Here is a 10146-nt window from a genome sequence, read left to right as displayed (position 1 = left end):
CCTAGAACTTTATCAAACTCTCTTAGCAGTTTTAATAGTCTCTTAGTGGAGTCTTTTTTAAAAGATTTATTTATTTATTTGAAAAATGGAGCAGCAGAGTGGGGAGAGAGGGAGAAAGAGATATCTTCCATCCACTGGTTCACTCCCCTAATGGCTTCAATGGCCAGAACTGAGCTGATCTGAAGCCAGGAGCCAGGAGCTTCTTTCTGGTCTCCCACTTGGGCAGAGGGACCCAAAGACATGAGTCATCTTCTACTGCATTTTCAGGACATAGCAGAGAGCTGGGTCAGAAGTGGAGCAGCTGAGACTCAAACTGGCAACCACATGGGATGCCAACACTGCAGACAGAGGATTATCCACTACACTATAGCACCAGCCCCTTAGTGCAGGCTTTTGGTTCCACTATATGTAGAATCACATCATCCACAAACAGGGATAATCTGAGTTCCTCCTTTCCAGTGTGTGTCCCTTTGATTTTTTTTAACTTAGAACCATTTTATTTAGTGTATACAAACTCCATGCATTTCATATATACAAAGTTAGGAATATAGTGATCCTTCTACCCTACCCTCCCCCGCATGCACACTCCTTCCCTTCTCTCTCCTCCCTCTCCCATTCTCATTCACATTTTTCACAAAGATCTATTTTCAGTTAACTTTATACTCATCAGATTAACCCTAAAAGAGTTCAGCAAATACTATGAAAACAAACAAAAGAATTGTTCTTCAAAAATCACAAGAGCTGTTCAAAATAAACACATACCAAAGTATCAATTTCATTTCTAAAGATTACCTTTTAAGTACTCTATTAGTTATCACAAGTCAGAGAGAACATACAGCATTTGTCTTTTGGGGACTGCATTATTTGCCTAAGTCTAATATCTTCCAGTTGCATCCATTTTGTTGCAAATCATAGAATTTTTTTTTACTGTTGTGTAGTATTCAATAGTGTATGTATGCCATAATTTCTTTTTTAAAAAGATTTATTAATTTATTTGAAAGTCATAGTTACACAGAGAGAGGAAAGGCAGAGAGAGAGAGAGAGAGAGAGAGAGAGAGAGGTCTTCCATCCAATGGTTCACTTCCCAACTGGCCACAATGGCCAGAGTTGCACTGATCCGAAGCCAGGAGCCAGGTGCTTCTTCTGGGTCTCCCACATGGGTGCAGGGGCCCAAGGATTTGGGTCATCTTCTTACTGCTTTCCCAGGCCATAGCAGAGAGCTGGATCAGAAGTGGAGCAACTGGGTCTCAAACTGGTGCCCGAAAGGGATGCCAGCACTTCAGGCCAGGGCGTTAACCTGCTGCACCACAGTGCTGGCCTTGCCGTAATTTCTTAATCCAGTCTTCATTTGATGGACCTCTGAGTTAATTACATATATTAACTGTTATGAATTGATCTGCAATGAATACAAATACACAGATAACTCTTGCATATGCTGATTTCTTTTGGTAGGTAAATTCCCATGAGTGGGATACGTGGATAATATTATAGATCTATATTCAGATTTATGAGGTATCTCCATACTGTCACCCACAGTGGCTGCACCAGTTTACATCCCTACCAATAGCAGATTAGGGTACCTTTTTCCTCACAGCCTCACCAGCATTGGTTGTTCATTGATGTACGAGAGCCATTCTAATTAGAGAAAGGTGAAATCTCACCATGGTTTTCATTTACATTTTTCTGAGAGTTAGTGATCCTAAACATTTTTGCAAGTGTCTGTTGGCCATTTGAATTTCCTGTCATGAAAAATGCCTCTTCAGGTCCTTTGCCCATTTCTTAAGTGGATTGTTTTTTGTTGTTGTTGTTAAATTTCTTTTTTTTTTTAATTTTTTTAGATTTTATTGAACTTTTTTTAACTTTTATTTAATGAATATAAATTTCCAAAGTACAGCTTATGGATTACAATGGCTCCCCCCCATAACTTCCCTCCCACCCGCAACCCTCCCCTTTCCCTCTCCCTCCCCACTTCCATTCACATCAAGATACATTTTCAATTCTCTTTATATACAGAAGAGCAGTTTAGCATATATTGAGCAAAGATTTCAACAGTTTGCACCCACACAGAAACACAAAGTGAACAACACTGTTTGAGTACTAGTTATAGCATTAAATCACAATGTACAGCACATTAAGGACAGAGATCCTACATGAGGAGTAAGTGCACAGTGACTCCTGTTGTTGACTTAACCAATTGACACTCTTGTTTATGGCATCAGTAATCACCCTAGGCTCTTATCATGAGTCGCCAAGGCTATGGAAGCATTTTGAGTTCACCAACTCTGATCTTATTTAGACAAGGTCGTAGTCAAAGTGGAAGTTCTCTCCTCCCTTCAGAGAAAGGTACCTCCTTCTTTGATGACCTGTTCTTTCCACTGGGATCTCACTCGCAGAGATCTTTCATTTAGGGTTTTTTTTCCAGAGTGTTTTGGCTTTCTGGAAAGCATTATGCTGAGTGAAATAAGCCAGTCCCAAAGGGACAAATACCGTATGTTCTCCCTGATTGGTGACAACTAACTGAGCACCAAAAAGGAAACCTGTTAAAGTGAAATGAACGCTATGAGAAACGATGACTTGATCAGCCCTTGCCCTGACTGTTGATGAACAACTTAATACGTTATCCCTCTTAGAATTTTTTTTTGTTCCACTTAATACTTTTGGTTGAATACTGTAATCAATACACAGTTATTCTCAAGTGTTGAAACTTAACTGAAAAGTGATCGCTGTTAAATATAAGAGTGGGTGGCCGGCGCCGTGGCTCAATAGGCTAATCCTCCACCTTGCGGCGCCGGCACACCGGGTTCTAGTCCCGGTTGGGGCGCTGGATTCTGTCCCGGTTGCCCCTCTTCCAGGCCAGCTCTCTGCTATGGCCAGGGAGTGCAGTGGAGGATGGCCCAGGTGCTTGGGCCCTGCACCCCATGGGAGACCAGGAAAAGCACCTGCTCCTGGCTCCTGCCATCGGATCAGCGCGGTGCGCCGGCTGCAGCGGCGGCCATTGGAGGGTGAACCAACAGCAAAGGAAGACCTTTCTCTCTCTGTCTCTCTCTCTCACTGTCCACTCTGCCTGTCAAAAAAAAAAATATAAGAGTGGGTATAAGAGAGGGAAGAGATGTGCAATTCAGGACATGCTCAAGCTGACTTGCCCCAAATGGTAGAGTTAGAAACATACCAGGGGATTCCAATTCAATCCCATCACAGTGAAATGTACCAATGCCATCTCACTAATCCCGGTGATCAATTTCTGTTCACAATTGATCATAATGATAGGACTAAGAGCCAAAGGGAGCACATAAACAAGACTAGTGTCTGCAAATACTAGCTGATAGAATAAAAAAGGGAGAGAACAATCCAACATGGGAAGCAAGATACACAGCAGACCCATAGAATGGCAGATGTCCTAAACAGCACTCTGGCCTCAGAATCAGCCCTTAAGGCATGCGGATCTGGCTGAAAAGCCCATGAGAGTATTACAGATTTTATTTAACTTTTACAAGTTTCATTTACTTCATATATACAGATAGGAATATAGTGATACTTCCCACCATACCCTCCCTCCCACCATGCTCCAACCCTTCTTCCTCCTCCCTCTCCCATTCCTACTCAAATTTTGTTTAAGGAATACAAGCATCATGTTTTTCATACTTAGAAATTTAGGAATATAGTGATTCCTCCAACCCTACCTTCCTACCACCCATACTCCTACCCTTCTTCCTCCTCCTTACCCCATTCCTGCTCCTATTGTTTACAAAGATCTATTTTCAGTTAATACTCATAAAATTAATTTACATGAAGCAGAGAGTTCAACAAATAATATGAAAAAAATAAAAAACAAACAAACAAAAAACATTGTTCCTCAACAGTCAAAACAAGGGCTGCTCAAAATAATCATATCACAAAGTGTCAACTTCAATCCTATAGATTGCCTTTTAGGTGCTTTATTAGTTATCACAGGTCAGGGAGAACATATGGTATTTGTCTTTTGGGGACTGACTTATTTCCCTAAGTCTAATAGCTTCCAGTTGCACCCATTTTATTGCAAATGACAGGATTTCATTTTTTACCACTGTGCCATATTCCATAGTGTATATATATATATATATATATATATATATCACAATTTCGTAGTCTAGTCTTCAGTCAATGGACATATGCATTGTTATTTGTTGATTTCAGTAGGAAAGTCATTTAACTGAGGAAGGTGAAAGCTCATTGTGGCTTTGATTTGCTTTTCCCTGACAGCTAGTGATCCTGAGCATTTTTTCAACTGTCTATTGACTATTTGAATTCCCTCTCTCAAAAAATGCCTGTTCAGGTCCTTTGCCCATTTCTTAACTGGGTTGTTTTGTTGTTGTTGAATTTCATTAATTCCTTATAGATTCTGATGATTAATCCTTTATCAATTGTATACTTTGTAAATATTTTCTCCCATTCCATCAGTTGCCTCTTCACTATGCTGAGTACTACTTTGCAGTGAAGAAACTTCTCACTGGGATGTAAGCTCATTTGTCAATTTGGGCTTTGATTGTCTGTGCTTCTGGCAGTTTTTCAAAAAGTCTTTTCCTTTGCCAGTATCTTGCAGGGTTTTCCTAATGCTCTCTAGTAATTTGATGGTATCACATAATAGATTTAGATTTTTGATCCATTTTGAGTAGGATTTTGTGTGTGGTATAAGGTAAGGGACTTGCTTCATACTTCTGCATGCAGATAACCAGTTTCTCCAGCACCATTGGTTGAAGAGGCTCTCTTGCTCCAGGGATTGATTTATGCTCCTTTGTCAAAGATAAGTTGGTTGTAGATGCATAAATTGATTTCTGGAGTTTCTAATCTGTTCCATTGATCTGCATGCCTGGTTTTTGTTTTTATTTATGTTTTTGTTTTTGTTTTTGTCAGTACTAGACTGCTTTAATTACAACAGCCCTGTACTATATCTTGAGATCTGGAATTTTGATGCCTCCAGCTTTGTTTTTGTTGTTGAAGATTGCTTTAGCTACTCGTGGTCTCTTATGTTTCCATATGGATTTTAGTATCAATTTTTCTAGATCTGAGAAGAGTGCTGTTGGTACTTTAATTGGGATCACATTGAATCTATAAATTGCTTTTAGTAGTATGGACATTTGGAAGATATTGACTCTTCCAATCCATGAACCTGGAAGATTTTTCCACATTTTTGATTTCTTCTCTTTTACTTTTCTCTTTTTAAATGTTATTTAAGTTATACAAGTTTCATATATTTCATATATACAGATTTAGGAATATAGTGATGTAGGCAGCCTTTGGACAAATCAAGGCCAGTCTTGGCTTGTGGAGTTCTTGAGATAAGAAAGTCACATACTCCCATCCTGAAGGAGGATGACATCCTGAAGGAGGATGATAATCAAGAATGCTGTGTTAAAATTATCTGGGCCACTGGAGGCCCTGATAAGTTGCTTATGTATGTTGTTATCTTTTGTGCTTCTTTGTGCTTCTTTGTGCTGGTTATGTATAAATACCACTGAGACATTGGAATAAATGAGCCTTGATCAGCCTTGTTGTCTTGGCTCCATTCTCTGCGATCTCTTATCCCTCTTTTCAGTCCCTCTCCCTCCCTTAGGTTCCGTTCGACTGGTGCAGCTGGCCCGCACATAGTGACAGTTCATTCACCACCCTCTCTCCCAGCCATGCTCCAACATTTCCTCCCTACCTCTCACATTTCCATTCTTAATTTTTACAAATATTCATGTTAAGTATATTTAATTATTGTATAGTTAACCCTGCACTAAGTAAAAGAGTTCAATAAATAGTATGAAGAGGAAAAAATGTTCCTCAATGGAAGAGACAAGGGCTGTAAATAATCATCAAATATATATATAAATGTCTACTTCACTCCAATACATGACATTTCAGGTAGTCTATTAGTTACCTCAGATTAGGAAAAACATACATATGTCTTTTTTGGACTGGCTTATTTCACTAAGCATAATGGTTTCAAGTGGCATCCATCTTGTTGCAAAAGACTAGATTTCATTTTTTTACAATTGAGTAGTACTCCATAGTGTATATATGCCATAATTTCTTTATCCAGTCAACAGTTGACAGACATCTGGGTTGATTCCTTACCTTAACTATTGTGAATTGAGCTGAAATGAACATGAGGGTACAGATAACCATTTCATATATTGGTTTCTTTTGGTTTGGGTAAATTCATTTGGAAATTTGGATAAATGTGGCTGGTTGTAGATGTGTGGATTGATTTTTGGAGTTTATTTTCTGTTCCATGGTCTAACTATCAGTTTTTGTGCCAGTACCAGGCTGTTTTGACTATAACTTCCCTGTAGTATGTCTTGAAATCAGGTACTGTGATGCTTCTGACTTTATTTGTGTTGTATAAGACCGCTTTAGCTATTCGTGGTTTTTTGCATTTCCATATGAATTTTTAACATCATTTTTCTATATCTGTGAAGAATGTTTTTGGTATTTTGATTGGGGTCACATTGAATCTGTAGACTGCTTTTGATAGCATTGACATTTTGCTGATATGGATTTTTCCAATCCATGATCATGGATGATTTTTCCATTTTTAATGTCTTCTTCTAGTTCTTTCCTTAATGTTCTGTAATTTTCTTTTTTTTATTTAATGAATGCATTTTTACATAGATACAACTTTAGGAATACAGTGGTTCTTTCCCTCATGCACTCCACTCCCACTCCCTTCCCACCTTGCATTCCCTCTCCCATCTCCTTCTTCATTATGGACCATTTTTAGTATGACTTTATATAGAGAGGACCATCTCTATGCTAATCATAGATTTCAACAATTTGCCCACACAGTACAGACTGGGGAGAGAATTTGCAGTCAACTCTCATATTGCAATTCAATAGGGACAGGGGTCCTACCTGGGGAGCAAGTGCACAGTGACTACTGTTGTTCCTTTAACAATTAACATTCTTTTTTTATGACATCAGTGATCATCCGAGGCTCTTGTCATGAGCTGCCAGGGCTATGGAGGCCTTTTATGACCATAGACTCTGTCATTATTTGGACATGGCCATAAGCAAAGAGGATATTCTGCTCTCCCTTCAGATAAGAGTGTCTCCTTCTTTGATGACCCTTCCTTTCCTCTGAGGTCTCGCAGAGATCCTCCGTGTAGGGTTTTTTTCCACAGAGTCTTGTCTTTCCATGCCTGAGATGCTCTTGCAGGCCTTTCAGCCTGACTGGGAAGCCTTATGGGTTGATTCTGAGGTCAGAGTGTTATTTACTGTGAAAGTCATTCTAGGAGTCTACTGTGTGGACTGCTTCCCATGTTGGTCACTCCTTCCTTTTTTAATTCTATTATTTTTACTGGGTATTTGATGTTATTTATGTAATCCCTTTTAAACTTAGACCAGTCTATCTGTTTAACACCTAAGTTGACTATTGTAACAGTGAAGATGCTGTTTATACCACCTATTCTTATAGGTTTGGAGCCCCATGATTAGTTCTTAGGCTGTACCCTTAGAGGTGACTCTATATGTTTGTATGCATCATTATATTGTTTTACAGTTTTAGACTACCTCCTCCATCTCTTATTCTCTCCCTTTTTTTAAAAATGGTATCTTTTTCCAGTTGCTTTAAAATACCTGTAATTAACTCTGTGTTACATAGAGAGCTCAGCTCAGTGTGATGTAGATGAGAGTGAGAGAAAGAAAACAGAGGGGAAAAAACAACCGACAAAACAAAATCAAAAGGATATACACAGTAAAAAGTAACTGTCTCTTGACAATCAGGTCAAGGATTCTTGAGGACATTAGTTCTTAAAGTAACTATTTCGCTTCTATAGCTTTCATTTTAGCTGCGCTGCTAATTCTCCTGAATCAAGGCGAACAAATGGTGTTTTTTCACTAAGTATGAAGTTTTACAGCTTGCTCCATTTTGTTGCAAAGGACCAAATTTCATCCTTTTTTTACTGCTGTGTAGTATTCCCTGATGGCTAGAGATTCTGAGCATTTTTTCATGTGTCTTCTGGCCATTTTGATTTCCTCTTTTGAAAAATGTCTGTTAAGCTCTTTGGCCCATCTTTTTATTGGATTGTTTGTTTTGTTGCTGTGGAATTTCTTGATCATTTTATAGATTCTAGTTGTTAATTCTTTATCAATTGTGTAGTTTGCAAATAATTTCTCCCATTCTGTCGGTTGCCTCTTTAATTTCCTGACTGTTTCTTTTGCAGTAAAAAACTTCTCAATTTGAGGTAATCCCAATTGTTCATTCTGGCTTCGACTACCTGGGTCTCTGGGGTCTTTTCCAGGAATTCTTGCCTGTTCCAATGTCTTGAAGGGTTTCTTCTATGCTCTTGATTAATTTGATGATGTTGTGGCATAGATTTAGATCTTTAATCCATGTTGAGTGGGTTTTTGTATATGGTGTAAGAGAGGGGTCTTATTGTTTCATACTTCAAAATGTGGAAATCCAGATTTCCCAGCACCATTTGTTGAAGAGGCTGTCCCTGTTCCAGAGGTTAATTTTAGCTCCTTTGTCAAATATGAATTGGTTATACATGTTTGGATTGATTTCTGGTGTTCCTATTTGTTGCTATGGATTCATTCTGAGAGGAGGAGCATGGTTGGGGCAAGAAGCACAGAGTCACCACACAAACCCCAGGAGTCAGATAAAAGCAGGCCAGAGGCTAGCAGCCCACAGACTTGTTTATTTAAGTTGGTACAGCAGCTTAAATAGCCAAGGCAGCCAGTCAGGTCAAGAGGCGGTCTATGCCCTAACCAATCACAGCCTGTTGCCAGACAGTTTCTGAAGCCATCCAATCACAGCCTGTTGCCAGGTAGATTCCATTGTCATGTAGTTTCTGAAGCCATCCAATCACAGCCTATTGCCAGTCAGGCTCCATTGTCATGTGGTTTCTGAAGCCATCCAATCACAGCATGTTGCCAGGCAGTTTCCATTGCCAGCAGCCATCTTGGCATAGCCTTCTCGTTCCACCACACCTATTCTGTTCCATTGGTCTGTCCATCTGTTTTTGTACAAGTACCAGGATGTTTTGATTATAACTGTGCTGTCGTATGTCTTGAAGTTCTGGTGGCTTGGTGCCTCTGGCTTTGTTTTTTATTGTATAGGATTGCTTTAGTATTCAAGGACTCCTGTTCCTCCATATGAATTTCAGCATCATTGTTTCTAGGTCTGTGAAGAATGTCTTTGGTATTATAATTGGTATGGTGTTGAACCTGTATATTGCTTTCAGAAGAAAGGACATTTTGATGATATTAATTATTCTAATCCATGAACATGGCAGATTTTTCCATTTTTTGTGTCTTCTTCTATTTCTTTATTTAATATTTTGTAATTTTCATGGTAGAGATCATTGACTTCCTAGGATAAATTTATGCCAAGGTACTTGATTGTTTTTGTGGCTATTTTGAATGGGATTGATCTTAGAAGTTCTATCTCAACCATGGCATTGTCTGTGTATACAAAGTATATCCTGCTACTTTATCAGACTCTTCTATGAGTTCCAATAGTCTTTTAGTGGAGTTCTTTGGATCCCCTATATATAGAATCATGTCATCTGCAAATAGGGATAGCTTGACTTCCTCCTTCCCAATTTGTATCATTTGATTTCTTTTTTGCCTAATGACTCTGGCTAAAACTTCCAGTACTATACCGAATAGCATTGGTGAGAGTGGGCATCCCTGTCTGATTCCAGATTTCATAGGAAATGCCTCCAACTCTTCCTCATTCAATATGATGCTGGCAATGGGTTTGTCATAAATTGCCTTTTGTGTGTTGAGGAATGTTTCTTCTAAACCCAATTTACTTAGAGTTTACATCATGAAAGGGTGTTGTGTTTTGTCAAATGCTTTTTGGCATCTATTGAGATAATCATGATTTTTGTTTCTCAATTTGTTAATGTGATGTATCACATTGATTGATTTTTGAATGTTGAACCATCGCTGCATGCCAGGGATAAATCCCACTTGGTCTGGGTGAATGATCTTTCTGATTTGTAGTTGGATTCAGTTGGCCAGGATTTTGTTGGGTATTTTTTACACCTATGTTCCTAAGAAAGATAGGACTATAGTTTTCTTTCTCTGTTGCCTCTTTTCCAGGCTTAGGAATTAAGGTGACATTGGCTTCATAGAAAGAATTTGGGATAATTCCCTCCAATTCAATTGTTTGAATAA

The sequence above is a fragment of the Oryctolagus cuniculus genome, chromosome 12 (genome assembly GCF_964237555.1).
Source record: "Oryctolagus cuniculus chromosome 12, mOryCun1.1, whole genome shotgun sequence".
NCBI lineage: Eukaryota > Metazoa > Chordata > Mammalia > Lagomorpha > Leporidae > Oryctolagus > Oryctolagus cuniculus.
This window is presented reverse-complemented; position numbering follows the sequence as displayed.